Source organism: Hyla sarda, unplaced genomic scaffold (genome assembly GCF_029499605.1).
Source record: "Hyla sarda isolate aHylSar1 unplaced genomic scaffold, aHylSar1.hap1 scaffold_3146, whole genome shotgun sequence".
Classification (NCBI taxonomy): Eukaryota; Metazoa; Chordata; class Amphibia; order Anura; family Hylidae; genus Hyla; species Hyla sarda.
This window is the reverse complement of record NW_026609875.1, coordinates 1-22980: the sequence shown is the minus strand read 5'-3', so window position 1 is coordinate 22980 and position 22980 is coordinate 1. Positions and strand designations below refer to the sequence as shown.

At 52.6% G+C, this 22980-nt stretch overlaps 47 non-coding genes and 1 pseudogene across 47 annotated transcripts; all 48 read left to right on the top strand.

Moving 5' to 3' along the window:
* Positions 1-109, top strand: LOC130328951 (U5 spliceosomal RNA; annotated as a pseudogene; the record flags this gene model as incomplete).
* A 368-nt stretch (positions 110-477) lies between these two features.
* LOC130328947 (U5 spliceosomal RNA) lies at positions 478-595 on the top strand. The gene has a single exon (XR_008872790.1). It is a non-coding gene; the product is annotated as a U5 spliceosomal RNA (small nuclear RNA).
* A 359-nt stretch (positions 596-954) lies between these two features.
* Positions 955-1072, top strand: LOC130328946 (U5 spliceosomal RNA). Its single transcript, XR_008872789.1, has one exon. It is a non-coding gene; the product is annotated as a U5 spliceosomal RNA (small nuclear RNA).
* A 369-nt stretch (positions 1073-1441) lies between these two features.
* LOC130328945 (U5 spliceosomal RNA) lies at positions 1442-1559 on the top strand. The gene has a single exon (XR_008872788.1). It is a non-coding gene; the product is annotated as a U5 spliceosomal RNA (small nuclear RNA).
* Positions 1560-1928: 369 nt separating this feature from the next.
* On the top strand, positions 1929-2046 carry LOC130328944 (U5 spliceosomal RNA). The gene has a single exon (XR_008872787.1). It is a non-coding gene; the product is annotated as a U5 spliceosomal RNA (small nuclear RNA).
* Positions 2047-2415: 369 nt separating this feature from the next.
* LOC130328942 (U5 spliceosomal RNA) lies at positions 2416-2533 on the top strand. The gene has a single exon (XR_008872786.1). It is a non-coding gene; the product is annotated as a U5 spliceosomal RNA (small nuclear RNA).
* Positions 2534-2902: 369 nt separating this feature from the next.
* On the top strand, positions 2903-3020 carry LOC130328941 (U5 spliceosomal RNA). The gene has a single exon (XR_008872785.1). It is a non-coding gene; the product is annotated as a U5 spliceosomal RNA (small nuclear RNA).
* A 368-nt stretch (positions 3021-3388) lies between these two features.
* LOC130328940 (U5 spliceosomal RNA) lies at positions 3389-3506 on the top strand. Its single transcript, XR_008872784.1, has one exon. It is a non-coding gene; the product is annotated as a U5 spliceosomal RNA (small nuclear RNA).
* Positions 3507-3873: 367 nt separating this feature from the next.
* On the top strand, positions 3874-3991 carry LOC130328939 (U5 spliceosomal RNA). Its single transcript, XR_008872783.1, has one exon. It is a non-coding gene; the product is annotated as a U5 spliceosomal RNA (small nuclear RNA).
* A 369-nt stretch (positions 3992-4360) lies between these two features.
* On the top strand, positions 4361-4478 carry LOC130328938 (U5 spliceosomal RNA). The gene has a single exon (XR_008872782.1). It is a non-coding gene; the product is annotated as a U5 spliceosomal RNA (small nuclear RNA).
* A 359-nt stretch (positions 4479-4837) lies between these two features.
* Positions 4838-4955, top strand: LOC130328937 (U5 spliceosomal RNA). The gene has a single exon (XR_008872781.1). It is a non-coding gene; the product is annotated as a U5 spliceosomal RNA (small nuclear RNA).
* A 368-nt stretch (positions 4956-5323) lies between these two features.
* Positions 5324-5441, top strand: LOC130328935 (U5 spliceosomal RNA). Its single transcript, XR_008872779.1, has one exon. It is a non-coding gene; the product is annotated as a U5 spliceosomal RNA (small nuclear RNA).
* Positions 5442-5800: 359 nt separating this feature from the next.
* Positions 5801-5918, top strand: LOC130328934 (U5 spliceosomal RNA). The gene has a single exon (XR_008872778.1). It is a non-coding gene; the product is annotated as a U5 spliceosomal RNA (small nuclear RNA).
* Positions 5919-6287: 369 nt separating this feature from the next.
* Positions 6288-6405, top strand: LOC130328933 (U5 spliceosomal RNA). The gene has a single exon (XR_008872777.1). It is a non-coding gene; the product is annotated as a U5 spliceosomal RNA (small nuclear RNA).
* A 360-nt stretch (positions 6406-6765) lies between these two features.
* LOC130328931 (U5 spliceosomal RNA) lies at positions 6766-6883 on the top strand. The gene has a single exon (XR_008872776.1). It is a non-coding gene; the product is annotated as a U5 spliceosomal RNA (small nuclear RNA).
* Positions 6884-7253: 370 nt separating this feature from the next.
* On the top strand, positions 7254-7371 carry LOC130328930 (U5 spliceosomal RNA). Its single transcript, XR_008872775.1, has one exon. It is a non-coding gene; the product is annotated as a U5 spliceosomal RNA (small nuclear RNA).
* Positions 7372-7729: 358 nt separating this feature from the next.
* Positions 7730-7847, top strand: LOC130328929 (U5 spliceosomal RNA). Its single transcript, XR_008872774.1, has one exon. It is a non-coding gene; the product is annotated as a U5 spliceosomal RNA (small nuclear RNA).
* Positions 7848-8216: 369 nt separating this feature from the next.
* Positions 8217-8334, top strand: LOC130328928 (U5 spliceosomal RNA). Its single transcript, XR_008872773.1, has one exon. It is a non-coding gene; the product is annotated as a U5 spliceosomal RNA (small nuclear RNA).
* A 360-nt stretch (positions 8335-8694) lies between these two features.
* LOC130328927 (U5 spliceosomal RNA) lies at positions 8695-8812 on the top strand. The gene has a single exon (XR_008872772.1). It is a non-coding gene; the product is annotated as a U5 spliceosomal RNA (small nuclear RNA).
* Positions 8813-9170: 358 nt separating this feature from the next.
* Positions 9171-9288, top strand: LOC130328926 (U5 spliceosomal RNA). The gene has a single exon (XR_008872771.1). It is a non-coding gene; the product is annotated as a U5 spliceosomal RNA (small nuclear RNA).
* Positions 9289-9656: 368 nt separating this feature from the next.
* LOC130328950 (U5 spliceosomal RNA) lies at positions 9657-9774 on the top strand. Its single transcript, XR_008872793.1, has one exon. It is a non-coding gene; the product is annotated as a U5 spliceosomal RNA (small nuclear RNA).
* Positions 9775-10134: 360 nt separating this feature from the next.
* LOC130328925 (U5 spliceosomal RNA) lies at positions 10135-10252 on the top strand. The gene has a single exon (XR_008872770.1). It is a non-coding gene; the product is annotated as a U5 spliceosomal RNA (small nuclear RNA).
* Positions 10253-10620: 368 nt separating this feature from the next.
* On the top strand, positions 10621-10738 carry LOC130328949 (U5 spliceosomal RNA). The gene has a single exon (XR_008872792.1). It is a non-coding gene; the product is annotated as a U5 spliceosomal RNA (small nuclear RNA).
* Positions 10739-11095: 357 nt separating this feature from the next.
* Positions 11096-11213, top strand: LOC130328923 (U5 spliceosomal RNA). Its single transcript, XR_008872768.1, has one exon. It is a non-coding gene; the product is annotated as a U5 spliceosomal RNA (small nuclear RNA).
* A 368-nt stretch (positions 11214-11581) lies between these two features.
* LOC130328922 (U5 spliceosomal RNA) lies at positions 11582-11699 on the top strand. Its single transcript, XR_008872767.1, has one exon. It is a non-coding gene; the product is annotated as a U5 spliceosomal RNA (small nuclear RNA).
* Positions 11700-12056: 357 nt separating this feature from the next.
* LOC130328920 (U5 spliceosomal RNA) lies at positions 12057-12174 on the top strand. Its single transcript, XR_008872766.1, has one exon. It is a non-coding gene; the product is annotated as a U5 spliceosomal RNA (small nuclear RNA).
* Positions 12175-12542: 368 nt separating this feature from the next.
* LOC130328919 (U5 spliceosomal RNA) lies at positions 12543-12660 on the top strand. The gene has a single exon (XR_008872765.1). It is a non-coding gene; the product is annotated as a U5 spliceosomal RNA (small nuclear RNA).
* Positions 12661-13029: 369 nt separating this feature from the next.
* LOC130328918 (U5 spliceosomal RNA) lies at positions 13030-13147 on the top strand. Its single transcript, XR_008872764.1, has one exon. It is a non-coding gene; the product is annotated as a U5 spliceosomal RNA (small nuclear RNA).
* Positions 13148-13505: 358 nt separating this feature from the next.
* Positions 13506-13623, top strand: LOC130328917 (U5 spliceosomal RNA). The gene has a single exon (XR_008872763.1). It is a non-coding gene; the product is annotated as a U5 spliceosomal RNA (small nuclear RNA).
* Positions 13624-13991: 368 nt separating this feature from the next.
* LOC130328916 (U5 spliceosomal RNA) lies at positions 13992-14109 on the top strand. The gene has a single exon (XR_008872762.1). It is a non-coding gene; the product is annotated as a U5 spliceosomal RNA (small nuclear RNA).
* A 367-nt stretch (positions 14110-14476) lies between these two features.
* On the top strand, positions 14477-14594 carry LOC130328915 (U5 spliceosomal RNA). The gene has a single exon (XR_008872761.1). It is a non-coding gene; the product is annotated as a U5 spliceosomal RNA (small nuclear RNA).
* Positions 14595-14953: 359 nt separating this feature from the next.
* LOC130328914 (U5 spliceosomal RNA) lies at positions 14954-15071 on the top strand. The gene has a single exon (XR_008872760.1). It is a non-coding gene; the product is annotated as a U5 spliceosomal RNA (small nuclear RNA).
* A 369-nt stretch (positions 15072-15440) lies between these two features.
* Positions 15441-15558, top strand: LOC130328913 (U5 spliceosomal RNA). The gene has a single exon (XR_008872759.1). It is a non-coding gene; the product is annotated as a U5 spliceosomal RNA (small nuclear RNA).
* A 359-nt stretch (positions 15559-15917) lies between these two features.
* On the top strand, positions 15918-16035 carry LOC130328911 (U5 spliceosomal RNA). The gene has a single exon (XR_008872757.1). It is a non-coding gene; the product is annotated as a U5 spliceosomal RNA (small nuclear RNA).
* Positions 16036-16404: 369 nt separating this feature from the next.
* On the top strand, positions 16405-16522 carry LOC130328909 (U5 spliceosomal RNA). Its single transcript, XR_008872756.1, has one exon. It is a non-coding gene; the product is annotated as a U5 spliceosomal RNA (small nuclear RNA).
* Positions 16523-16881: 359 nt separating this feature from the next.
* Positions 16882-16999, top strand: LOC130328908 (U5 spliceosomal RNA). Its single transcript, XR_008872755.1, has one exon. It is a non-coding gene; the product is annotated as a U5 spliceosomal RNA (small nuclear RNA).
* Positions 17000-17367: 368 nt separating this feature from the next.
* LOC130328907 (U5 spliceosomal RNA) lies at positions 17368-17485 on the top strand. Its single transcript, XR_008872754.1, has one exon. It is a non-coding gene; the product is annotated as a U5 spliceosomal RNA (small nuclear RNA).
* Positions 17486-17844: 359 nt separating this feature from the next.
* LOC130328906 (U5 spliceosomal RNA) lies at positions 17845-17962 on the top strand. The gene has a single exon (XR_008872753.1). It is a non-coding gene; the product is annotated as a U5 spliceosomal RNA (small nuclear RNA).
* A 368-nt stretch (positions 17963-18330) lies between these two features.
* Positions 18331-18448, top strand: LOC130328905 (U5 spliceosomal RNA). The gene has a single exon (XR_008872752.1). It is a non-coding gene; the product is annotated as a U5 spliceosomal RNA (small nuclear RNA).
* A 369-nt stretch (positions 18449-18817) lies between these two features.
* Positions 18818-18935, top strand: LOC130328904 (U5 spliceosomal RNA). Its single transcript, XR_008872751.1, has one exon. It is a non-coding gene; the product is annotated as a U5 spliceosomal RNA (small nuclear RNA).
* Positions 18936-19294: 359 nt separating this feature from the next.
* Positions 19295-19412, top strand: LOC130328903 (U5 spliceosomal RNA). Its single transcript, XR_008872750.1, has one exon. It is a non-coding gene; the product is annotated as a U5 spliceosomal RNA (small nuclear RNA).
* Positions 19413-19780: 368 nt separating this feature from the next.
* LOC130328902 (U5 spliceosomal RNA) lies at positions 19781-19898 on the top strand. The gene has a single exon (XR_008872749.1). It is a non-coding gene; the product is annotated as a U5 spliceosomal RNA (small nuclear RNA).
* Positions 19899-20257: 359 nt separating this feature from the next.
* On the top strand, positions 20258-20375 carry LOC130328901 (U5 spliceosomal RNA). Its single transcript, XR_008872748.1, has one exon. It is a non-coding gene; the product is annotated as a U5 spliceosomal RNA (small nuclear RNA).
* A 359-nt stretch (positions 20376-20734) lies between these two features.
* Positions 20735-20852, top strand: LOC130328948 (U5 spliceosomal RNA). The gene has a single exon (XR_008872791.1). It is a non-coding gene; the product is annotated as a U5 spliceosomal RNA (small nuclear RNA).
* Positions 20853-21220: 368 nt separating this feature from the next.
* LOC130328936 (U5 spliceosomal RNA) lies at positions 21221-21338 on the top strand. The gene has a single exon (XR_008872780.1). It is a non-coding gene; the product is annotated as a U5 spliceosomal RNA (small nuclear RNA).
* A 368-nt stretch (positions 21339-21706) lies between these two features.
* LOC130328924 (U5 spliceosomal RNA) lies at positions 21707-21824 on the top strand. The gene has a single exon (XR_008872769.1). It is a non-coding gene; the product is annotated as a U5 spliceosomal RNA (small nuclear RNA).
* Positions 21825-22182: 358 nt separating this feature from the next.
* On the top strand, positions 22183-22300 carry LOC130328912 (U5 spliceosomal RNA). Its single transcript, XR_008872758.1, has one exon. It is a non-coding gene; the product is annotated as a U5 spliceosomal RNA (small nuclear RNA).
* A 369-nt stretch (positions 22301-22669) lies between these two features.
* Positions 22670-22787, top strand: LOC130328900 (U5 spliceosomal RNA). The gene has a single exon (XR_008872747.1). It is a non-coding gene; the product is annotated as a U5 spliceosomal RNA (small nuclear RNA).
* Positions 22788-22980: the final 193 nt, after the last annotated feature.

Below are 22980 nucleotides of genomic sequence, written 5' to 3'. Positions count from 1 at the left end.
TTTCTCTTCATATCGTAAAAATCTTTCGCCTTTTACTAAAGATTTCCGTGGAGAGGAATGAAACTGAGTTTCGTAGCAATTTTTGCACGCTCCGGCTTTTGCCGGAGCTTTCCTTCTTTGGTCAGAAAAATAAAACATGCCTTCTCCTGCAGCTTCTCCGCAGCCTCATTTGCCTATCAAGCAAGCGCTTGGACCCGCCTCCTGCAGTGGAGGGCAGTGCTTAGCCAGAGAAGAGGAGGACAACAAGTCCCAGCTGGAAAAGGGGACAACAAGTCCCAGGCTGCCCACCACCTAATAGCCAAAGGAATGGAGGATTCTGGGAAAGGGGTGGACTTTTCCTGGTTTGCAGCTTTTTGGGGGGAATTGGGGGGTGTCATGCAGTGACCCCCCCCCCCCCCTTTCCAGAAGTTGGGAGCTCTCCGCGGCTTAGCACAGGACGGCAACCATGGCGGTAGGATGGGGAAGGCAGTGTTGGGTATGCTCATGTTTCTCTTCATATCGTAAAAATCTTTCGCCTTTTACTAAAGATTTCCGTGGAGAGGAATGAAACTGAGTTTCGTAGCAATTTTTGCACGCTCCGGCTTTTGCCGGAGCTTTCCTTCTTTGGTCAGAAAAATAAAACATGCCTTCTCCTGCAGCTTCTCCGCAGCCTCATTTGCCTATCAAGCAAGCGCTTGGACCCGCCTCCTGCAGTGGAGGGCAGTGCTTAGCCAGAGAAGAGGAGGACAACAAGTCCCAGCTGGAAAAGGGGACAACAAGTCCCAGGCTGCCCACCACCTAATAGCCAAAGGAATGGAGGATTCTGGGAAAGGGGTGGACTTTTCCTGGTTTGCAGCTTTTTGGGGGGTGTCATGCAGTGACCCCCCCCCCCCCCCTTTCCAGAAGTTGGGAGCTCTCCGCGGCTTAGCACAGGACGGCAACCATGGCGGTAGGATGGGGAAGGCAGTGTTGGGTATGCTCATGTTTCTCTTCATATCGTAAAAATCTTTCGCCTTTTACTAAAGATTTCCGTGGAGAGGAATGAAACTGAGTTTCGTAGCAATTTTTGCACGCTCCGGCTTTTGCCGGAGCTTTCCTTCTTTGGTCAGAAAAATAAAACATGCCTTCTCCTGCAGCTTCTCCGCAGCCTCATTTGCCTATCAAGCAAGCGCTTGGACCCGCCTCCTGCAGTGGAGGGCAGTGCTTAGCCAGAGAAGAGGAGGACAACAAGTCCCAGCTGGAAAAGGGGACAACAAGTCCCAGGCTGCCCACCACCTAATAGCCAAAGGAATGGAGGATTCTGGGAAAGGGGTGGACTTTTCCTGGTTTGCAGCTTTTTGGGGGGAATTGGGGGGTGTCATGCAGTGACCCCCCCCCCCCCCCTTTCCAGAAGTTGGGAGCTCTCCGCGGCTTAGCACAGGACGGCAACCATGGCGGTAGGATGGGGAAGGCAGTGTTGGGTATGCTCATGTTTCTCTTCATATCGTAAAAATCTTTCGCCTTTTACTAAAGATTTCCGTGGAGAGGAATGAAACTGAGTTTCGTAGCAATTTTTGCACGCTCCGGCTTTTGCCGGAGCTTTCCTTCTTTGGTCAGAAAAATAAAACATGCCTTCTCCTGCAGCTTCTCCGCAGCCTCATTTGCCTATCAAGCAAGCGCTTGGACCCGCCTCCTGCAGTGGAGGGCAGTGCTTAGCCAGAGAAGAGGAGGACAACAAGTCCCAGCTGGAAAAGGGGACAACAAGTCCCAGGCTGCCCACCACCTAATAGCCAAAGGAATGGAGGATTCTGGGAAAGGGGTGGACTTTTCCTGGTTTGCAGCTTTTTGGGGGGAATTGGGGGGTGTCATGCAGTGACCCCCCCCCCCCCCCTTTCCAGAAGTTGGGAGCTCTCCGCGGCTTAGCACAGGACGGCAACCATGGCGGTAGGATGGGGAAGGCAGTGTTGGGTATGCTCATGTTTCTCTTCATATCGTAAAAATCTTTCGCCTTTTACTAAAGATTTCCGTGGAGAGGAATGAAACTGAGTTTCGTAGCAATTTTTGCACGCTCCGGCTTTTGCCGGAGCTTTCCTTCTTTGGTCAGAAAAATAAAACATGCCTTCTCCTGCAGCTTCTCCGCAGCCTCATTTGCCTATCAAGCAAGCGCTTGGACCCGCCTCCTGCAGTGGAGGGCAGTGCTTAGCCAGAGAAGAGGAGGACAACAAGTCCCAGCTGGAAAAGGGGACAACAAGTCCCAGGCTGCCCACCACCTAATAGCCAAAGGAATGGAGGATTCTGGGAAAGGGGTGGACTTTTCCTGGTTTGCAGCTTTTTGGGGGGAATTGGGGGGTGTCATGCAGTGACCCCCCCCCCCCCCCTTTCCAGAAGTTGGGAGCTCTCCGCGGCTTAGCACAGGACGGCAACCATGGCGGTAGGATGGGGAAGGCAGTGTTGGGTATGCTCATGTTTCTCTTCATATCGTAAAAATCTTTCGCCTTTTACTAAAGATTTCCGTGGAGAGGAATGAAACTGAGTTTCGTAGCAATTTTTGCACGCTCCGGCTTTTGCCGGAGCTTTCCTTCTTTGGTCAGAAAAATAAAACATGCCTTCTCCTGCAGCTTCTCCGCAGCCTCATTTGCCTATCAAGCAAGCGCTTGGACCCGCCTCCTGCAGTGGAGGGCAGTGCTTAGCCAGAGAAGAGGAGGACAACAAGTCCCAGCTGGAAAAGGGGACAACAAGTCCCAGGCTGCCCACCACCTAATAGCCAAAGGAATGGAGGATTCTGGGAAAGGGGTGGACTTTTCCTGGTTTGCAGCTTTTTGGGGGGAATTGGGGGGTGTCATGCAGTGACCCCCCCCCCCCCCCTTTCCAGAAGTTGGGAGCTCTCCGCGGCTTAGCACAGGACGGCAACCATGGCGGTAGGATGGGGAAGGCAGTGTTGGGTATGCTCATGTTTCTCTTCATATCGTAAAAATCTTTCGCCTTTTACTAAAGATTTCCGTGGAGAGGAATGAAACTGAGTTTCGTAGCAATTTTTGCACGCTCCGGCTTTTGCCGGAGCTTTCCTTCTTTGGTCAGAAAAATAAAACATGCCTTCTCCTGCAGCTTCTCCGCAGCCTCATTTGCCTATCAAGCAAGCGCTTGGACCCGCCTCCTGCAGTGGAGGGCAGTGCTTAGCCAGAGAAGAGGAGGACAACAAGTCCCAGCTGGAAAAGGGGACAACAAGTCCCAGGCTGCCCACCACCTAATAGCCAAAGGAATGGAGGATTCTGGGAAAGGGGTGGACTTTTCCTGGTTTGCAGCTTTTTGGGGGGAATTGGGGGGTGTCATGCAGTGACCCCCCCCCCCCCCTTTCCAGAAGTTGGGAGCTCTCCGCGGCTTAGCACAGGACGGCAACCATGGCGGTAGGATGGGGAAGGCAGTGTTGGGTATGCTCATGTTTCTCTTCATATCGTAAAAATCTTTCGCCTTTTACTAAAGATTTCCGTGGAGAGGAATGAAACTGAGTTTCGTAGCAATTTTTGCACGCTCCGGCTTTTGCCGGAGCTTTCCTTCTTTGGTCAGAAAAATAAAACATGCCTTCTCCTGCAGCTTCTCCGCAGCCTCATTTGCCTATCAAGCAAGCGCTTGGACCCGCCTCCTGCAGTGGAGGGCAGTGCTTAGCCAGAGAAGAGGAGGACAACAAGTCCCAGCTGGAAAAGGGGACAACAAGTCCCAGGCTGCCCACCACCTAATAGCCAAAGGAATGGAGGATTCTGGGAAAGGGGTGGACTTTTCCTGGTTTGCAGCTTTTTGGGGGGAATTGGGGGGTGTCATGCAGTGACCCCCCCCCCCCCTTTCCAGAAGTTGGGAGCTCTCCGCGGCTTAGCACAGGACGGCAACCATGGCGGTAGGATGGGGAAGGCAGTGTTGGGTATGCTCATGTTTCTCTTCATATCGTAAAAATCTTTCGCCTTTTACTAAAGATTTCCGTGGAGAGGAATGAAACTGAGTTTCGTAGCAATTTTTGCACGCTCCGGCTTTTGCCGGAGCTTTCCTTCTTTGGTCAGAAAAATAAAACATGCCTTCTCCTGCAGCTTCTCCGCAGCCTCATTTGCCTATCAAGCAAGCGCTTGGACCCGCCTCCTGCAGTGGAGGGCAGTGCTTAGCCAGAGAAGAGGAGGACAACAAGTCCCAGCTGGAAAAGGGGACAACAAGTCCCAGGCTGCCCACCACCTAATAGCCAAAGGAATGGAGGATTCTGGGAAAGGGGTGGACTTTTCCTGGTTTGCAGCTTTTTGGGGGGAATTGGGGGGTGTCATGCAGTGACCCCCCCCCCCCCCCTTTCCAGAAGTTGGGAGCTCTCCGCGGCTTAGCACAGGACGGCAACCATGGCGGTAGGATGGGGAAGGCAGTGTTGGGTATGCTCATGTTTCTCTTCATATCGTAAAAATCTTTCGCCTTTTACTAAAGATTTCCGTGGAGAGGAATGAAACTGAGTTTCGTAGCAATTTTTGCACGCTCCGGCTTTTGCCGGAGCTTTCCTTCTTTGGTCAGAAAAATAAAACATGCCTTCTCCTGCAGCTTCTCCGCAGCCTCATTTGCCTATCAAGCAAGCGCTTGGACCCGCCTCCTGCAGTGGAGGGCAGTGCTTAGCCAGAGAAGAGGAGGACAACAAGTCCCAGCTGGAAAAGGGGACAACAAGTCCCAGGCTGCCCACCACCTAATAGCCAAAGGAATGGAGGATTCTGGGAAAGGGGTGGACTTTTCCTGGTTTGCAGCTTTTTGGGGGGTGTCATGCAGTGACCCCCCCCCCCCCCCTTTCCAGAAGTTGGGAGCTCTCCGCGGCTTAGCACAGGACGGCAACCATGGCGGTAGGATGGGGAAGGCAGTGTTGGGTATGCTCATGTTTCTCTTCATATCGTAAAAATCTTTCGCCTTTTACTAAAGATTTCCGTGGAGAGGAATGAAACTGAGTTTCGTAGCAATTTTTGCACGCTCCGGCTTTTGCCGGAGCTTTCCTTCTTTGGTCAGAAAAATAAAACATGCCTTCTCCTGCAGCTTCTCCGCAGCCTCATTTGCCTATCAAGCAAGCGCTTGGACCCGCCTCCTGCAGTGGAGGGCAGTGCTTAGCCAGAGAAGAGGAGGACAACAAGTCCCAGCTGGAAAAGGGGACAACAAGTCCCAGGCTGCCCACCACCTAATAGCCAAAGGAATGGAGGATTCTGGGAAAGGGGTGGACTTTTCCTGGTTTGCAGCTTTTTGGGGGGAATTGGGGGGTGTCATGCAGTGACCCCCCCCCCCCCCTTTCCAGAAGTTGGGAGCTCTCCGCGGCTTAGCACAGGACGGCAACCATGGCGGTAGGATGGGGAAGGCAGTGTTGGGTATGCTCATGTTTCTCTTCATATCGTAAAAATCTTTCGCCTTTTACTAAAGATTTCCGTGGAGAGGAATGAAACTGAGTTTCGTAGCAATTTTTGCACGCTCCGGCTTTTGCCGGAGCTTTCCTTCTTTGGTCAGAAAAATAAAACATGCCTTCTCCTGCAGCTTCTCCGCAGCCTCATTTGCCTATCAAGCAAGCGCTTGGACCCGCCTCCTGCAGTGGAGGGCAGTGCTTAGCCAGAGAAGAGGAGGACAACAAGTCCCAGCTGGAAAAGGGGACAACAAGTCCCAGGCTGCCCACCACCTAATAGCCAAAGGAATGGAGGATTCTGGGAAAGGGGTGGACTTTTCCTGGTTTGCAGCTTTTTGGGGGGTGTCATGCAGTGACCCCCCCCCCCCCCCTTTCCAGAAGTTGGGAGCTCTCCGTGGCTTAGCACAGGACGGCAACCATGGCGGTAGGATGGGGAAGGCAGTGTTGGGTATGCTCATGTTTCTCTTCATATCGTAAAAATCTTTCGCCTTTTACTAAAGATTTCCGTGGAGAGGAATGAAACTGAGTTTCGTAGCAATTTTTGCACGCTCCGGCTTTTGCCGGAGCTTTCCTTCTTTGGTCAGAAAAATAAAACATGCCTTCTCCTGCAGCTTCTCCGCAGCCTCATTTGCCTATCAAGCAAGCGCTTGGACCCGCCTCCTGCAGTGGAGGGCAGTGCTTAGCCAGAGAAGAGGAGGACAACAAGTCCCAGCTGGAAAAGGGGACAACAAGTCCCAGGCTGCCCACCACCTAATAGCCAAAGGAATGGAGGATTCTGGGAAAGGGGTGGACTTTTCCTGGTTTGCAGCTTTTTGGGGGGAATTGGGGGGTGTCATGCAGTGACCCCCCCCCCCCCCCTTTCCAGAAGTTGGGAGCTCTCCGCGGCTTAGCACAGGACGGCAACCATGGCGGTAGGATGGGGAAGGCAGTGTTGGGTATGCTCATGTTTCTCTTCATATCGTAAAAATCTTTCGCCTTTTACTAAAGATTTCCGTGGAGAGGAATGAAACTGAGTTTCGTAGCAATTTTTGCACGCTCCGGCTTTTGCCGGAGCTTTCCTTCTTTGGTCAGAAAAATAAAACATGCCTTCTCCTGCAGCTTCTCCGCAGCCTCATTTGCCTATCAAGCAAGCGCTTGGACCCGCCTCCTGCAGTGGAGGGCAGTGCTTAGCCAGAGAAGAGGAGGACAACAAGTCCCAGCTGGAAAAGGGGACAACAAGTCCCAGGCTGCCCACCACCTAATAGCCAAAGGAATGGAGGATTCTGGGAAAGGGGTGGACTTTTCCTGGTTTGCAGCTTTTTGGGGGGTGTCATGCAGTGACCCCCCCCCCCCCCCCTTTCCAGAAGTTGGGAGCTCTCCGCGGCTTAGCACAGGACGGCAACCATGGCGGTAGGATGGGGAAGGCAGTGTTGGGTATGCTCATGTTTCTCTTCATATCGTAAAAATCTTTCGCCTTTTACTAAAGATTTCCGTGGAGAGGAATGAAACTGAGTTTCGTAGCAATTTTTGCACGCTCCGGCTTTTGCCGGAGCTTTCCTTCTTTGGTCAGAAAAATAAAACATGCCTTCTCCTGCAGCTTCTCCGCAGCCTCATTTGCCTATCAAGCAAGCGCTTGGACCCGCCTCCTGCAGTGGAGGGCAGTGCTTAGCCAGAGAAGAGGAGGACAACAAGTCCCAGCTGGAGAAAAGGGGACAACAAGTCCCAGGCTGCCCACCACCTAATAGCCAAAGGAATGGAGGATTCTGGGAAAGGGGTGGACTTTTCCTGGTTTGCAGCTTTTTGGGGGGAATTGGGGGGTGTCATGCAGTGACCCCCCCCCCCCCCTTTCCAGAAGTTGGGAGCTCTCCGCGGCTTAGCACAGGACGGCAACCATGGCGGTAGGATGGGGAAGGCAGTGTTGGGTATGCTCATGTTTCTCTTCATATCGTAAAAATCTTTCGCCTTTTACTAAAGATTTCCGTGGAGAGGAATGAAACTGAGTTTCGTAGCAATTTTTGCACGCTCCGGCTTTTGCCGGAGCTTTCCTTCTTTGGTCAGAAAAATAAAACATGCCTTCTCCTGCAGCTTCTCCGCAGCCTCATTTGCCTATCAAGCAAGCGCTTGGACCCGCCTCCTGCAGTGGAGGGCAGTGCTTAGCCAGAGAAGAGGAGGACAACAAGTCCCAGCTGGAAAAGGGGACAACAAGTCCCAGGCTGCCCACCACCTAATAGCCAAAGGAATGGAGGATTCTGGGAAAGGGGTGGACTTTTCCTGGTTTGCAGCTTTTTGGGGGGTGTCATGCAGTGACCCCCCCCCCCCCCTTTCCAGAAGTTGGGAGCTCTCCGCGGCTTAGCACAGGACGGCAACCATGGCGGTAGGATGGGGAAGGCAGTGTTGGGTATGCTCATGTTTCTCTTCATATCGTAAAAATCTTTCGCCTTTTACTAAAGATTTCCGTGGAGAGGAATGAAACTGAGTTTCGTAGCAATTTTTGCACGCTCCGGCTTTTGCCGGAGCTTTCCTTCTTTGGTCAGAAAAATAAAACATGCCTTCTCCTGCAGCTTCTCCGCAGCCTCATTTGCCTATCAAGCAAGCGCTTGGACCCGCCTCCTGCAGTGGAGGGCAGTGCTTAGCCAGAGAAGAGGAGGACAACAAGTCCCAGCTGGAAAAGGGGACAACAAGTCCCAGGCTGCCCACCACCTAATAGCCAAAGGAATGGAGGATTCTGGGAAAGGGGTGGACTTTTCCTGGTTTGCAGCTTTTTGGGGGGAATTGGGGGGTGTCATGCAGTGACCCCCCCCCCCCCCCTTTCCAGAAGTTGGGAGCTCTCCGCGGCTTAGCACAGGACGGCAACCATGGCGGTAGGATGGGGAAGGCAGTGTTGGGTATGCTCATGTTTCTCTTCATATCGTAAAAATCTTTCGCCTTTTACTAAAGATTTCCGTGGAGAGGAATGAAACTGAGTTTCGTAGCAATTTTTGCACGCTCCGGCTTTTGCCGGAGCTTTCCTTCTTTGGTCAGAAAAATAAAACATGCCTTCTCCTGCAGCTTCTCCGCAGCCTCATTTGCCTATCAAGCAAGCGCTTGGACCCGCCTCCTGCAGTGGAGGGCAGTGCTTAGCCAGAGAAGAGGAGGACAACAAGTCCCAGCTGGAAAAGGGGACAACAAGTCCCAGGCTGCCCACCACCTAATAGCCAAAGGAATGGAGGATTCTGGGAAAGGGGTGGACTTTTCCTGGTTTGCAGCTTTTTGGGGGGTGTCATGCAGTGACCCCCCCCCCCCCCCCTTTCCAGAAGTTGGGAGCTCTCCGCGGCTTAGCACAGGACGGCAACCATGGCGGTAGGATGGGGAAGGCAGTGTTGGGTATGCTCATGTTTCTCTTCATATCGTAAAAATCTTTCGCCTTTTACTAAAGATTTCCGTGGAGAGGAATGAAACTGAGTTTCGTAGCAATTTTTGCACGCTCCGGCTTTTGCCGGAGCTTTCCTTCTTTGGTCAGAAAAATAAAACATGCCTTCTCCTGCAGCTTCTCCGCAGCCTCATTTGCCTATCAAGCAAGCGCTTGGACCCGCCTCCTGCAGTGGAGGGCAGTGCTTAGCCAGAGAAGAGGAGGAGAACAAGTCCCAGCTGGAAAAGGGGACAACAAGTCCCAGGCTGCCCACCACCTAATAGCCAAAGGAATGGAGGATTCTGGGAAAGGGGTGGACTTTTCCTGGTTTGCAGCTTTTTGGGGGGTGTCATGCAGTGACCCCCCCCCCCCCCTTTCCAGAAGTTGGGAGCTCTCCGCGGCTTAGCACAGGACGGCAACCATGGCGGTAGGATGGGGAAGGCAGTGTTGGGTATGCTCATGTTTCTCTTCATATCGTAAAAATCTTTCGCCTTTTACTAAAGATTTCCGTGGAGAGGAATGAAACTGAGTTTCGTAGCAATTTTTGCACGCTCCGGCTTTTGCCGGAGCTTTCCTTCTTTGGTCAGAAAAATAAAACATGCCTTCTCCTGCAGCTTCTCCGCAGCCTCATTTGCCTATCAAGCAAGTGCTTGGACCCGCCTCCTGCAGTGGAGGGCAGTGCTTAGCCAGGAGAAGAGGAGGACAACAAGTCCCAGCTGGAAAAGGGGACAACAAGTCCCAGGCTGCCCACCACCTAATAGCCAAAGGAATGGAGGATTCTGGGAAAGGGGTGGACTTTTCCTGGTTTGCAGCTTTTTGGGGGGAATTGGGGGGTGTCATGCAGTGACCCCCCCCCCCCCTTTCCAGAAGTTGGGAGCTCTCCGCGGCTTAGCACAGGACGGCAACCATGGCGGTAGGATGGGGAAGGCAGTGTTGGGTATGCTCATGTTTCTCTTCATATCGTAAAAATCTTTTGCCTTTTACTAAAGATTTCCGTGGAGAGGAATGAAACTGAGTTTCGTAGCAATTTTTGCACGCTCCGGCTTTTGCCGGAGCTTTCCTTCTTTGGTCAGAAAAATAAAACATGCCTTCTCCTGCAGCTTCTCCGCAGCCTCATTTGCCTATCAAGCAAGCGCTTGGACCCGCCTCCTGCAGTGGAGGGCAGTGCTTAGCCAGAGAAGAGGAGGACAACAAGTCCCAGCTGGAAAAGGGGACAACAAGTCCCAGGCTGCCCACCACCTAATAGCCAAAGGAATGGAGGATTCTGGGAAAGGGGTGGACTTTTCCTGGTTTGCAGCTTTTTGGGGGGTGTCATGCAGTGACCCCCCCCCCCCCCCCTTTCCAGAAGTTGGGAGCTCTCCGCGGCTTAGCACAGGACGGCAACCATGGCGGTAGGATGGGGAAGGCAGTGTTGGGTATGCTCATGTTTCTCTTCATATCGTAAAAATCTTTCGCCTTTTACTAAAGATTTCCGTGGAGAGGAATGAAACTGAGTTTCGTAGCAATTTTTGCACGCTCCGGCTTTTGCCGGAGCTTTCCTTCTTTGGTCAGAAAAATAAAACATGCCTTCTCCTGCAGCTTCTCCGCAGCCTCATTTGCCTATCAAGCAAGTGCTTGGACCCGCCTCCTGCAGTGGAGGGCAGTGCTTAGCCAGAGAAGAGGAGGACAACAAGTCCCAGCTGGAAAAGGGGACAACAAGTCCCAGGCTGCCCACCACCTAATAGCCAAAGGAATGGAGGATTCTGGGAAAGGGGTGGACTTTTCCTGGTTTGCAGCTTTTTGGGGGGAATTGGGGGGTGTCATGCAGTGACCCCCCCCCCCCCCTTTCCAGAAGTTGGGAGCTCTCCGCGGCTTAGCACAGGACGGCAACCATGGCGGTAGGATGGGGAAGGCAGTGTTGGGTATGCTCATGTTTCTCTTCATATCGTAAAAATCTTTTGCCTTTTACTAAAGATTTCCGTGGAGAGGAATGAAACTGAGTTTCGTAGCAATTTTTGCACGCTCCGGCTTTTGCCGGAGCTTTCCTTCTTTGGTCAGAAAAATAAAACATGCCTTCTCCTGCAGCTTCTCCGCAGCCTCATTTGCCTATCAAGCAAGCGCTTGGACCCGCCTCCTGCAGTGGAGGGCAGTGCTTAGCCAGAGAAGAGGAGGACAACAAGTCCCAGCTGGAAAAGGGGACAACAAGTCCCAGGCTGCCCACCACCTAATAGCCAAAGGAATGGAGGATTCTGGGAAAGGGGTGGACTTTTCCTGGTTTGCAGCTTTTTGGGGGGTGTCATGCAGTGACCCCCCCCCCCCCTTTCCAGAAGTTGGGAGCTCTCCGCGGCTTAGCACAGGACGGCAACCATGGCGGTAGGATGGGGAAGGCAGTGTTGGGTATGCTCATGTTTCTCTTCATATCGTAAAAATCTTTCGCCTTTTACTAAAGATTTCCGTGGAGAGGAATGAAACTGAGTTTCGTAGCAATTTTTGCACGCTCCGGCTTTTGCCGGAGCTTTCCTTCTTTGGTCAGAAAAATAAAACATGCCTTCTCCTGCAGCTTCTCCGCAGCCTCATTTGCCTATCAAGCAAGCGCTTGGACCCGCCTCCTGCAGTGGAGGGCAGTGCTTAGCCAGAGAAGAGGAGGACAACAAGTCCCAGCTGGAAAAGGGGACAACAAGTCCCAGGCTGCCCACCACCTAATAGCCAAAGGAATGGAGGATTCTGGGAAAGGGGTGGACTTTTCCTGGTTTGCAGCTTTTTGGGGGGAATTGGGGGGTGTCATGCAGTGACCCCCCCCCCCCCCTTTCCAGAAGTGGGGAGCTCTCCGCGGCTTAGCACAGGACGGCAACCATGGCGGTAGGATGGGGAAGGCAGTGTTGGGTATGCTCATGTTTCTCTTCATATCGTAAAAATCTTTCGCCTTTTACTAAAGATTTCCGTGGAGAGGAATGAAACTGAGTTTCGTAGCAATTTTTGCACGCTCCGGCTTTTGCCGGAGCTTTCCTTCTTTGGTCAGAAAAATAAAACATGCCTTCTCCTGCAGCTTCTCCGCAGCCTCATTTGCCTATCAAGCAAGCGCTTGGACCCGCCTCCTGCAGTGGAGGGCAGTGCTTAGCCAGAGAAGAGGAGGACAACAAGTCCCAGCTGGAAAAGGGGACAACAAGTCCCAGGCTGCCCACCACCTAATAGCCAAAGGAATGGAGGATTCTGGGAAAGGGGTGGACTTTTCCTGGTTTGCAGCTTTTTGGGGGGTGTCATGCAGTGACCCCCCCCCCCCCTTTCCAGAAGTTGGGAGCTCTCCGCGGCTTAGCACAGGACGGCAACCATGGCGGTAGGATGGGGAAGGCAGTGTTGGGTATGCTCATGTTTCTCTTCATATCGTAAAAATCTTTCGCCTTTTACTAAAGATTTCCGTGGAGAGGAATGAAACTGAGTTTCGTAGCAATTTTTGCACGCTCCGGCTTTTGCCGGAGCTTTCCTTCTTTGGTCAGAAAAATAAAACATGCCTTCTCCTGCAGCTTCTCCGCAGCCTCATTTGCCTATCAAGCAAGCGCTTGGACCCGCCTCCTGCAGTGGAGGGCAGTGCTTAGCCAGAGAAGAGGAGGACAACAAGTCCCAGCTGGAAAAGGGGACAACAAGTCCCAGGCTGCCCACCACCTAATAGCCAAAGGAATGGAGGATTCTGGGAAAGGGGTGGACTTTTCCTGGTTTGCAGCTTTTTGGGGGGAATTGGGGGGTGTCATGCAGTGACCCCCCCCCCCCCCTTTCCAGAAGTTGGGAGCTCTCCGCGGCTTAGCACAGGACGGCAACCATGGCGGTAGGATGGGGAAGGCAGTGTTGGGTATGCTCATGTTTCTCTTCATATCGTAAAAATCTTTCGCCTTTTACTAAAGATTTCCGTGGAGAGGAATGAAACTGAGTTTCGTAGCAATTTTTGCACGCTCCGGCTTTTGCCGGAGCTTTCCTTCTTTGGTCAGAAAAATAAAACATGCCTTCTCCTGCAGCTTCTCCGCAGCCTCATTTGCCTATCAAGCAAGCGCTTGGACCCGCCTCCTGCAGTGGAGGGCAGTGCTTAGCCAGAGAAGAGGAGGACAACAAGTCCCAGCTGGAAAAGGGGACAACAAGTCCCAGGCTGCCCACCACCTAATAGCCAAAGGAATGGAGGATTCTGGGAAAGGGGTGGACTTTTCCTGGTTTGCAGCTTTTTGGGGGGAATTGGGGGGTGTCATGCAGTGACCCCCCCCCCCCCCCTTTCCAGAAGTTGGGAGCTCTCCGCGGCTTAGCACAGGACGGCAACCATGGCGGTAGGATGGGGAAGGCAGTGTTGGGTATGCTCATGTTTCTCTTCATATCGTAAAAATCTTTCGCCTTTTACTAAAGATTTCCGTGGAGAGGAATGAAACTGAGTTTCGTAGCAATTTTTGCACGCTCCGGCTTTTGCCGGAGCTTTCCTTCTTTGGTCAGAAAAATAAAACATGCCTTCTCCTGCAGCTTCTCCGCAGCCTCATTTGCCTATCAAGCAAGCGCTTGGACCCGCCTCCTGCAGTGGAGGGCAGTGCTTAGCCAGAGAAGAGGAGGACAACAAGTCCCAGCTGGAAAAGGGGACAACAAGTCCCAGGCTGCCCACCACCTAATAGCCAAAGGAATGGAGGATTCTGGGAAAGGGGTGGACTTTTCCTGGTTTGCAGCTTTTTGGGGGGTGTCATGCAGTGACCCCCCCCCCCCCCTTTCCAGAAGTTGGGAGCTCTCCGCGGCTTAGCACAGGACGGCAACCATGGCGGTAGGATGGGGAAGGCAGTGTTGGGTATGCTCATGTTTCTCTTCATATCGTAAAAATCTTTCGCCTTTTACTAAAGATTTCCGTGGAGAGGAATGAAACTGAGTTTCGTAGCAATTTTTGCACGCTCCGGCTTTTGCCGGAGCTTTCCTTCTTTGGTCAGAAAAATAAAACATGCCTTCTCCTGCAGCTTCTCCGCAGCCTCATTTGCCTATCAAGCAAGCGCTTGGACCCGCCTCCTGCAGTGGAGGGCAGTGCTTAGCCAGAGAAGAGGAGGACAACAAGTCCCAGCTGGAAAAGGGGACAACAAGTCCCAGGCTGCCCACCACCTAATAGCCAAAGGAATGGAGGATTCTGGGAAAGGGGTGGACTTTTCCTGGTTTGCAGCTTTTTGGGGGGAATTGGGGGGTGTCATGCAGTGACCCCCCCCCCCCCCTTTCCAGAAGTTGGGAGCTCTCCGCGGCTTAGCACAGGACGGCAACCATGGCGGTAGGATGGGGAAGGCAGTGTTGGGTATGCTCATGTTTCTCTTCATATCGTAAAAATCTTTCGCCTTTTACTAAAGATTTCCGTGGAGAGGAATGAAACTGAGTTTCGTAGCAATTTTTGCACGCTCCGGCTTTTGCCGGAGCTTTCCTTCTTTGGTCAGAAAAATAAAACATGCCTTCTCCTGCAGCTTCTCCGCAGCCTCATTTGCCTATCAAGCAAGCGCTTGGACCCGCCTCCTGCAGTGGAGGGCAGTGCTTAGCCAGAGAAGAGGAGGACAACAAGTCCCAGCTGGAAAAGGGGACAACAAGTCCCAGGCTGCCCACCACCTAATAGCCAAAGGAATGGAGGATTCTGGGAAAGGGGTGGACTTTTCCTGGTTTGCAGCTTTTTGGGGGGAATTGGGGGGTGTCATGCAGTGACCCCCCCCCCCCCTTTCCAGAAGTTGGGAGCTCTCCGCGGCTTAGCACAGGACGGCAACCATGGCGGTAGGATGGGGAAGGCAGTGTTGGGTATGCTCATGTTTCTCTTCATATCGTAAAAATCTTTCGCCTTTTACTAAAGATTTCCGTGGAGAGGAATGAAACTGAGTTTCGTAGCAATTTTTGCACGCTCCGGCTTTTGCCGGAGCTTTCCTTCTTTGGTCAGAAAAATAAAACATGCCTTCTCCTGCAGCTTCTCCGCAGCCTCATTTGCCTATCAAGCAAGCGCTTGGACCCGCCTCCTGCAGTGGAGGGCAGTGCTTAGCCAGAGAAGAGGAGGACAACAAGTCCCAGCTGGAAAAGGGGACAACAAGTCCCAGGCTGCCCACCACCTAATAGCCAAAGGAATGGAGGATTCTGGGAAAGGGGTGGACTTTTCCTGGTTTGCAGCTTTTTGGGGGGTGTCATGCAGTGACCCCCCCCCCCCCCCTTTCCAGAAGTTGGGAGCTCTCCGCGGCTTAGCACAGGACGGCAACCATGGCGGTAGGATGGGGAAGGCAGTGTTGGGTATGCTCATGTTTCTCTTCATATCGTAAAAATCTTTCGCCTTTTACTAAAGATTTCCGTGGAGAGGAATGAAACTGAGTTTCGTAGCAATTTTTGCACGCTCCGGCTTTTGCCGGAGCTTTCCTTCTTTGGTCAGAAAAATAAAACATGCCTTCTCCTGCAGCTTCTCCGCAGCCTCATTTGCCTATCAAGCAAGCGCTTGGACCCGCCTCCTGCAGTGGAGGGCAGTGCTTAGCCAGAGAAGAGGAGGACAACAAGTCCCAGCTGGAAAAGGGGACAACAAGTCCCAGGCTGCCCACCACCTAATAGCCAAAGGAATGGAGGATTCTGGGAAAGGGGTGGACTTTTCCTGGTTTGCAGCTTTTTGGGGGGAATTGGGGGGTGTCATGCAGTGACCCCCCCCCCCCCCCTTTCCAGAAGTTGGGAGCTCTCCGCGGCTTAGCACAGGACGGCAACCATGGCGGTAGGATGGGGAAGGCAGTGTTGGGTATGCTCATGTTTCTCTTCATATCGTAAAAATCTTTCGCCTTTTACTAAAGATTTCCGTGGAGAGGAATGAAACTGAGTTTCGTAGCAATTTTTGCACGCTCCGGCTTTTGCCGGAGCTTTCCTTCTTTGGTCAGAAAAATAAAACATGCCTTCTCCTGCAGCTTCTCCGCAGCCTCATTTGCCTATCAAGCAAGCGCTTGGACCCGCCTCCTGCAGTGGAGGGCAGTGCTTAGCCAGAGAAGAGGAGGACAACAAGTCCCAGCTGGAAAAGGGGACAACAAGTCCCAGGCTGCCCACCACCTAATAGCCAAAGGAATGGAGGATTCTGGGAAAGGGGTGGACTTTTCCTGGTTTGCAGCTTTTTGGGGGGTGTCATGCAGTGACCCCCCCCCCCCCCCTTTCCAGAAGTTGGGAGCTCTCCGCGGCTTAGCACAGGACGGCAACCATGGCGGTAGGATGGGGAAGGCAGTGTTGGGTATGCTCATGTTTCTCTTCATATCGTAAAAATCTTTCGCCTTTTACTAAAGATTTCCGTGGAGAGGAATGAAACTGAGTTTCGTAGCAATTTTTGCACGCTCCGGCTTTTGCCGGAGCTTTCCTTCTTTGGTCAGAAAAATAAAACATGCCTTCTCCTGCAGCTTCTCCGCAGCCTCATTTGCCTATCAAGCAAGCGCTTGGACCCGCCTCCTGCAGTGGAGGGCAGTGCTTAGCCAGAGAAGAGGAGGACAACAAGTCCCAGCTGGAAAAGGGGACAACAAGTCCCAGGCTGCCCACCACCTAATAGCCAAAGGAATGGAGGATTCTGGGAAAGGGGTGGACTTTTCCTGGTTTGCAGCTTTTTGGGGGGAATTGGGGGGTGTCATGCAGTGACCCCCCCCCCCCCCCTTTCCAGAAGTTGGGAGCTCTCCGCGGCTTAGCACAGGACGGCAACCATGGCGGTAGGATGGGGAAGGCAGTGTTGGGTATGCTCATGTTTCTCTTCATATCGTAAAAATCTTTCGCCTTTTACTAAAGATTTCCGTGGAGAGGAATGAAACTGAGTTTCGTAGCAATTTTTGCACGCTCCGGCTTTTGCCGGAGCTTTCCTTCTTTGGTCAGAAAAATAAAACATGCCTTCTCCTGCAGCTTCTCCGCAGCCTCATTTGCCTATCAAGCAAGCGCTTGGACCCGCCTCCTGCAGTGGAGGGCAGTGCTTAGCCAGAGAAGAGGAGGACAACAAGTCCCAGCTGGAAAAGGGGACAACAAGTCCCAGGCTGCCCACCACCTAATAGCCAAAGGAATGGAGGATTCTGGGAAAGGGGTGGACTTTTCCTGGTTTGCAGCTTTTTGGGGGGTGTCATGCAGTGACCCCCCCCCCCCCCCTTTCCAGAAGTTGGGAGCTCTCCGCGGCTTAGCACAGGACGGCAACCATGGCGGTAGGATGGGGAAGGCAGTGTTGGGTATGCTCATGTTTCTCTTCATATCGTAAAAATCTTTCGCCTTTTACTAAAGATTTCCGTGGAGAGGAATGAAACTGAGTTTCGTAGCAATTTTTGCACGCTCCGGCTTTTGCCGGAGCTTTCCTTCTTTGGTCAGAAAAATAAAACATGCCTTCTCCTGCAGCTTCTCCGCAGCCTCATTTGCCTATCAAGCAAGCGCTTGGACCCGCCTCCTGCAGTGGAGGGCAGTGCTTAGCCAGAGAAGAGGAGGACAACAAGTCCCAGCTGGAAAAGGGGACAACAAGTCCCAGGCTGCCCACCACCTAATAGCCAAAGGAATGGAGGATTCTGGGAAAGGGGTGGACTTTTCCTGGTTTGCAGCTTTTTGGGGGGAATTGGGGGGTGTCATGCAGTGACCCCCCCCCCCCCCTTTCCAGAAGTTGGGAGCTCTCCGCGGCTTAGCACAGGACGGCAACCATGGCGGTAGGATGGGGAAGGCAGTGTTGGGTATGCTCATGTTTCTCTTCATATCGTAAAAATCTTTCGCCTTTTACTAAAGATTTCCGTGGAGAGGAATGAAACTGAGTTTCGTAGCAATTTTTGCACGCTCCGGCTTTTGCCGGAGCTTTCCTTCTTTGGTCAGAAAAATAAAACATGCCTTCTCCTGCAGCTTCTCCGCAGCCTCATTTGCCTATCAAGCAAGCGCTTGGACCCGCCTCCTGCAGTGGAGGGCAGTGCTTAGCCAGAGAAGAGGAGGACAACAAGTCCCAGCTGGAAAAGGGGACAACAAGTCCCAGGCTGCCCACCACCTAATAGCCAAAGGAATGGAGGATTCTGGGAAAGGGGTGGACTTTTCCTGGTTTGCAGCTTTTTGGGGGGTGTCATGCAGTGACCCCCCCCCCCCCCCTTTCCAGAAGTTGGGAGCTCTCCGCGGCTTAGCACAGGACGGCAACCATGGCGGTAGGATGGGGAAGGCAGTGTTGGGTATGCTCATGTTTCTCTTCATATCGTAAAAATCTTTCGCCTTTTACTAAAGATTTCCGTGGAGAGGAATGAAACTGAGTTTCGTAGCAATTTTTGCACGCTCCGGCTTTTGCCGGAGCTTTCCTTCTTTGGTCAGAAAAATAAAACATGCCTTCTCCTGCAGCTTCTCCGCAGCCTCATTTGCCTATCAAGCAAGCGCTTGGACCCGCCTCCTGCAGTGGAGGGCAGTGCTTAGCCAGAGAAGAGGAGGACAACAAGTCCCAGCTGGAAAAGGGGACAACAAGTCCCAGGCTGCCCACCACCTAATAGCCAAAGGAATGGAGGATTCTGGGAAAGGGGTGGACTTTTCCTGGTTTGCAGCTTTTTGGGGGGAATTGGGGGGTGTCATGCAGTGACCCCCCCCCCCCCCTTTCCAGAAGTTGGGAGCTCTCCGCGGCTTAGCACAGGACGGCAACCATGGCGGTAGGATGGGGAAGGCAGTGTTGGGTATGCTCATGTTTCTCTTCATATCGTAAAAATCTTTCGCCTTTTACTAAAGATTTCCGTGGAGAGGAATGAAACTGAGTTTCGTAGCAATTTTTGCACGCTCCGGCTTTTGCCGGAGCTTTCCTTCTTTGGTCAGAAAAATAAAACATGCCTTCTCCTGCAGCTTCTCCGCAGCCTCATTTGCCTATCAAGCAAGCGCTTGGACCCGCCTCCTGCAGTGGAGGGCAGTGCTTAGCCAGAGAAGAGGAGGACAACAAGTCCCAGCTGGAAAAGGGGACAACAAGTCCCAGGCTGCCCACCACCTAATAGCCAAAGGAATGGAGGATTCTGGGAAAGGGGTGGACTTTTCCTGGTTTGCAGCTTTTTGGGGGGAATTGGGGGGTGTCATGCAGTGACCCCCCCCCCCCCCCTTTCCAGAAGTTGGGAGCTCTCCGCGGCTTAGCACAGGACGGCAACCATGGCGGTAGGATGGGGAAGGCAGTGTTGGGTATGCTCATGTTTCTCTTCATATCGTAAAAATCTTTCGCCTTTTACTAAAGATTTCCGTGGAGAGGAATGAAACTGAGTTTCGTAGCAATTTTTGCACGCTCCGGCTTTTGCCGGAGCTTTCCTTCTTTGGTCAGAAAAATAAAACATGCCTTCTCCTGCAGCTTCTCCGCAGCCTCATTTGCCTATCAAGCAAGCGCTTGGACCCGCCTCCTGCAGTGGAGGGCAGTGCTTAGCCAGAGAAGAGGAGGACAACAAGTCCCAGCTGGAAAAGGGGACAACAAGTCCCAGGCTGCCCACCACCTAATAGCCAAAGGAATGGAGGATTCTGGGAAAGGGGTGGACTTTTCCTGGTTTGCAGCTTTTTGGGGGGTGTCATGCAGTGACCCCCCCCCCCCCCCTTTCCAGAAGTTGGGAGCTCTCCGCGGCTTAGCACAGGACGGCAACCATGGCGGTAGGATGGGGAAGGCAGTGTTGGGTATGCTCATGTTTCTCTTCATATCGTAAAAATCTTTCGCCTTTTACTAAAGATTTCCGTGGAGAGGAATGAAACTGAGTTTCGTAGCAATTTTTGCACGCTCCGGCTTTTGCCGGAGCTTTCCTTCTTTGGTCAGAAAAATAAAACATGCCTTCTCCTGCAGCTTCTCCGCAGCCTCATTTGCCTATCAAGCAAGCGCTTGGACCCGCCTCCTGCAGTGGAGGGCAGTGCTTAGCCAGAGAAGAGGAGGACAACAAGTCCCAGCTGGAAAAGGGGACAACAAGTCCCAGGCTGCCCACCACCTAATAGCCAAAGGAATGGAGGATTCTGGGAAAGGGGTGGACTTTTCCTGGTTTGCAGCTTTTTGGGGGGAATTGGGGGGTGTCATGCAGTGACCCCCCCCCCCCCCTTTCCAGAAGTTGGGAGCTCTCCGCGGCTTAGCACAGGACGGCAACCATGGCGGTAGGATGGGGAAGGCAGTGTTGGGTATGCTCATGTTTCTCTTCATATCGTAAAAATCTTTCGCCTTTTACTAAAGATTTCCGTGGAGAGGAATGAAACTGAGTTTCGTAGCAATTTTTGCACGCTCCGGCTTTTGCCGGAGCTTTCCTTCTTTGGTCAGAAAAATAAAACATGCCTTCTCCTGCAGCTTCTCCGCAGCCTCATTTGCCTATCAAGCAAGCGCTTGGACCCGCCTCCTGCAGTGGAGGGCAGTGCTTAGCCAGAGAAGAGGAGGACAACAAGTCCCAGCTGGAAAAGGGGACAACAAGTCCCAGGCTGCCCACCACCTAATAGCCAAAGGAATGGAGGATTCTGGGAAAGGGGTGGACTTTTCCTGGTTTGCAGCTTTTTGGGGGGTGTCATGCAGTGACCCCCCCCCCCCCCCTTTCCAGAAGTTGGGAGCTCTCCGCGGCTTAGCACAGGACGGCAACCATGGCGGTAGGATGGGGAAGGCAGTGTTGGGTATGCTCATGTTTCTCTTCATATCGTAAAAATCTTTCGCCTTTTACTAAAGATTTCCGTGGAGAGGAATGAAACTGAGTTTCGTAGCAATTTTTGCACGCTCCGGCTTTTGCCGGAGCTTTCCTTCTTTGGTCAGAAAAATAAAACATGCCTTCTCCTGCAGCTTCTCCGCAGCCTCATTTGCCTATCAAGCAAGCGCTTGGACCCGCCTCCTGCAGTGGAGGGCAGTGCTTAGCCAGAGAAGAGGAGGACAACAAGTCCCAGCTGGAAAAGGGGACAACAAGTCCCAGGCTGCCCACCACCTAATAGCCAAAGGAATGGAGGATTCTGGGAAAGGGGTGGACTTTTCCTGGTTTGCAGCTTTTTGGGGGGTGTCATGCAGTGACCCCCCCCCCCCCCCTTTCCAGAAGTTGGGAGCTCTCCGCGGCTTAGCACAGGACGGCAACCATGGCGGTAGGATGGGGAAGGCAGTGTTGGGTATGCTCATGTTTCTCTTCATATCGTAAAAATCTTTCGCCTTTTACTAAAGATTTCCGTGGAGAGGAATGAAACTGAGTTTCGTAGCAATTTTTGCACGCTCCGGCTTTTGCCGGAGCTTTCCTTCTTTGGTCAGAAAAATAAAACATGCCTTCTCCTGCAGCTTCTCCGCAGCCTCATTTGCCTATCAAGCAAGCGCTTGGACCCGCCTCCTGCAGTGGAGGGCAGTGCTTAGCCAGAGAAGAGGAGGACAACAAGTCCCAGCTGGAAAAGGGGACAACAAGTCCCAGGCTGCCCACCACCTAATAGCCAAAGGAATGGAGGATTCTGGGAAAGGGGTGGACTTTTCCTGGTTTGCAGCTTTTTGGGGGGAATTGGGGGGTGTCATGCAGTGACCCCCCCCCCCCCCTTTCCAGAAGTTGGGAGCTCTCCGCGGCTTAGCACAGGACGGCAACCATGGCGGTAGGATGGGGAAGGCAGTGTTGGGTATGCTCATGTTTCTCTTCATATCGTAAAAATCTTTCGCCTTTTACTAAAGATTTCCGTGGAGAGGAATGAAACTGAGTTTCGTAGCAATTTTTGCACGCTCCGGCTTTTGCCGGAGCTTTCCTTCTTTGGTCAGAAAAATAAAACATGCCTTCTCCTGCAGCTTCTCCGCAGCCTCATTTGCCTATCAAGCAAGCGCTTGGACCCGCCTCCTGCAGTGGAGGGCAGTGCTTAGCCAGAGAAGAGGAGGACAACAAGTCCCAGCTGGAAAAGGGGACAACAAGTCCCAGGCTGCCCACCACCTAATAGCCAAAGGAATGGAGGATTCTGGGAAAGGGGTGGACTTTTCCTGGTTTGCAGCTTTTTGGGGGGAATTGGGGGGTGTCATGCAGTGACCCCCCCCCCCCCCTTTCCAGAAGTTGGGAGCTCTCCGCGGCTTAGCACAGGACGGCAACCATGGCGGTAGGATGGGGAAGGCAGTGTTGGGTATGCTCATGTTTCTCTTCATATCGTAAAAATCTTTCGCCTTTTACTAAAGATTTCCGTGGAGAGGAATGAAACTGAGTTTCGTAGCAATTTTTGCACGCTCCGGCTTTTGCCGGAGCTTTCCTTCTTTGGTCAGAAAAATAAAACATGCCTTCTCCTGCAGCTTCTCCGCAGCCTCATTTGCCTATCAAGCAAGCGCTTGGACCCGCCTCCTGCAGTGGAGGGCAGTGCTTAGCCAGAGAAGAGGAGGAGAACAAGTCCCAGCTGGAAAAGGGGACAACAAGTCCCAGGCTGCCCACCACCTAATAGCCAAAGGAATGGAGGATTCTGGGAAAGGGGTGGACTTTTCCTGGTTTGCAGCTTTTTGGGGGGTGTCATGCAGTGACCCCCCCCCCCCCCTTTCCAGAAGTTGGGAGCTCTCCGCGGCTTAGCACAGGACGGCAACCATGGCGGTAGGATGGGGAAGGCAGTGTTGGGTATGCTCATGTTTCTCTTCATATCGTAAAAATCTTTCGCCTTTTACTAAAGATTTCCGTGGAGAGGAATGAAACTGAGTTTCGTAGCAATTTTTGCACGCTCCGGCTTTTGCCGGAGCTTTCCTTCTTTGGTCAGAAAAATAAAACATGCCTTCTCCTGCAGCTTCTCCGCAGCCTCATTTGCCTATCAAGCAAGCGCTTGGACCCGCCTCCTGCAGTGGAGGGCAGTGCTTAGCCAGAGAAGAGGAGGACAACAAGTCCCAGCTGGAAAAGGGGACAACAAGTCCCAGGCTGCCCACCACCTAATAGCCAAAGGAATGGAGGATTCTGGGAAAGGGGTGGACTTTTCCTGGTTTGCAGCTTTTTGGGGGGAATTGGGGGGTGTCATGCAGTGACCCCCCCCCCCCCCCTTTCCAGAAGTTGGGAGCTCTCCGCGGCTTAGCACAGGACGGCAACCATGGCGGTAGGATGGGGAAGGCAGTGTTGGGTATGCTCATGTTTCTCTTCATATCGTAAAAATCTTTCGCCTTTTACTAAAGATTTCCGTGGAGAGGAATGAAACTGAGTTTCGTAGCAATTTTTGCACGCTCCGGCTTTTGCCGGAGCTTTCCTTCTTTGGTCAGAAAAATAAAACATGCCTTCTCCTGCAGCTTCTCCGCAGCCTCATTTGCCTATCAAGCAAGCGCTTGGACCCGCCTCCTGCAGTGGAGGGCAGTGCTTAGCCAGAGAAGAGGAGGACAACAAGTCCCAGCTGGAAAAGGGGACAACAAGTCCCAGGCTGCCCACCACCTAATAGCCAA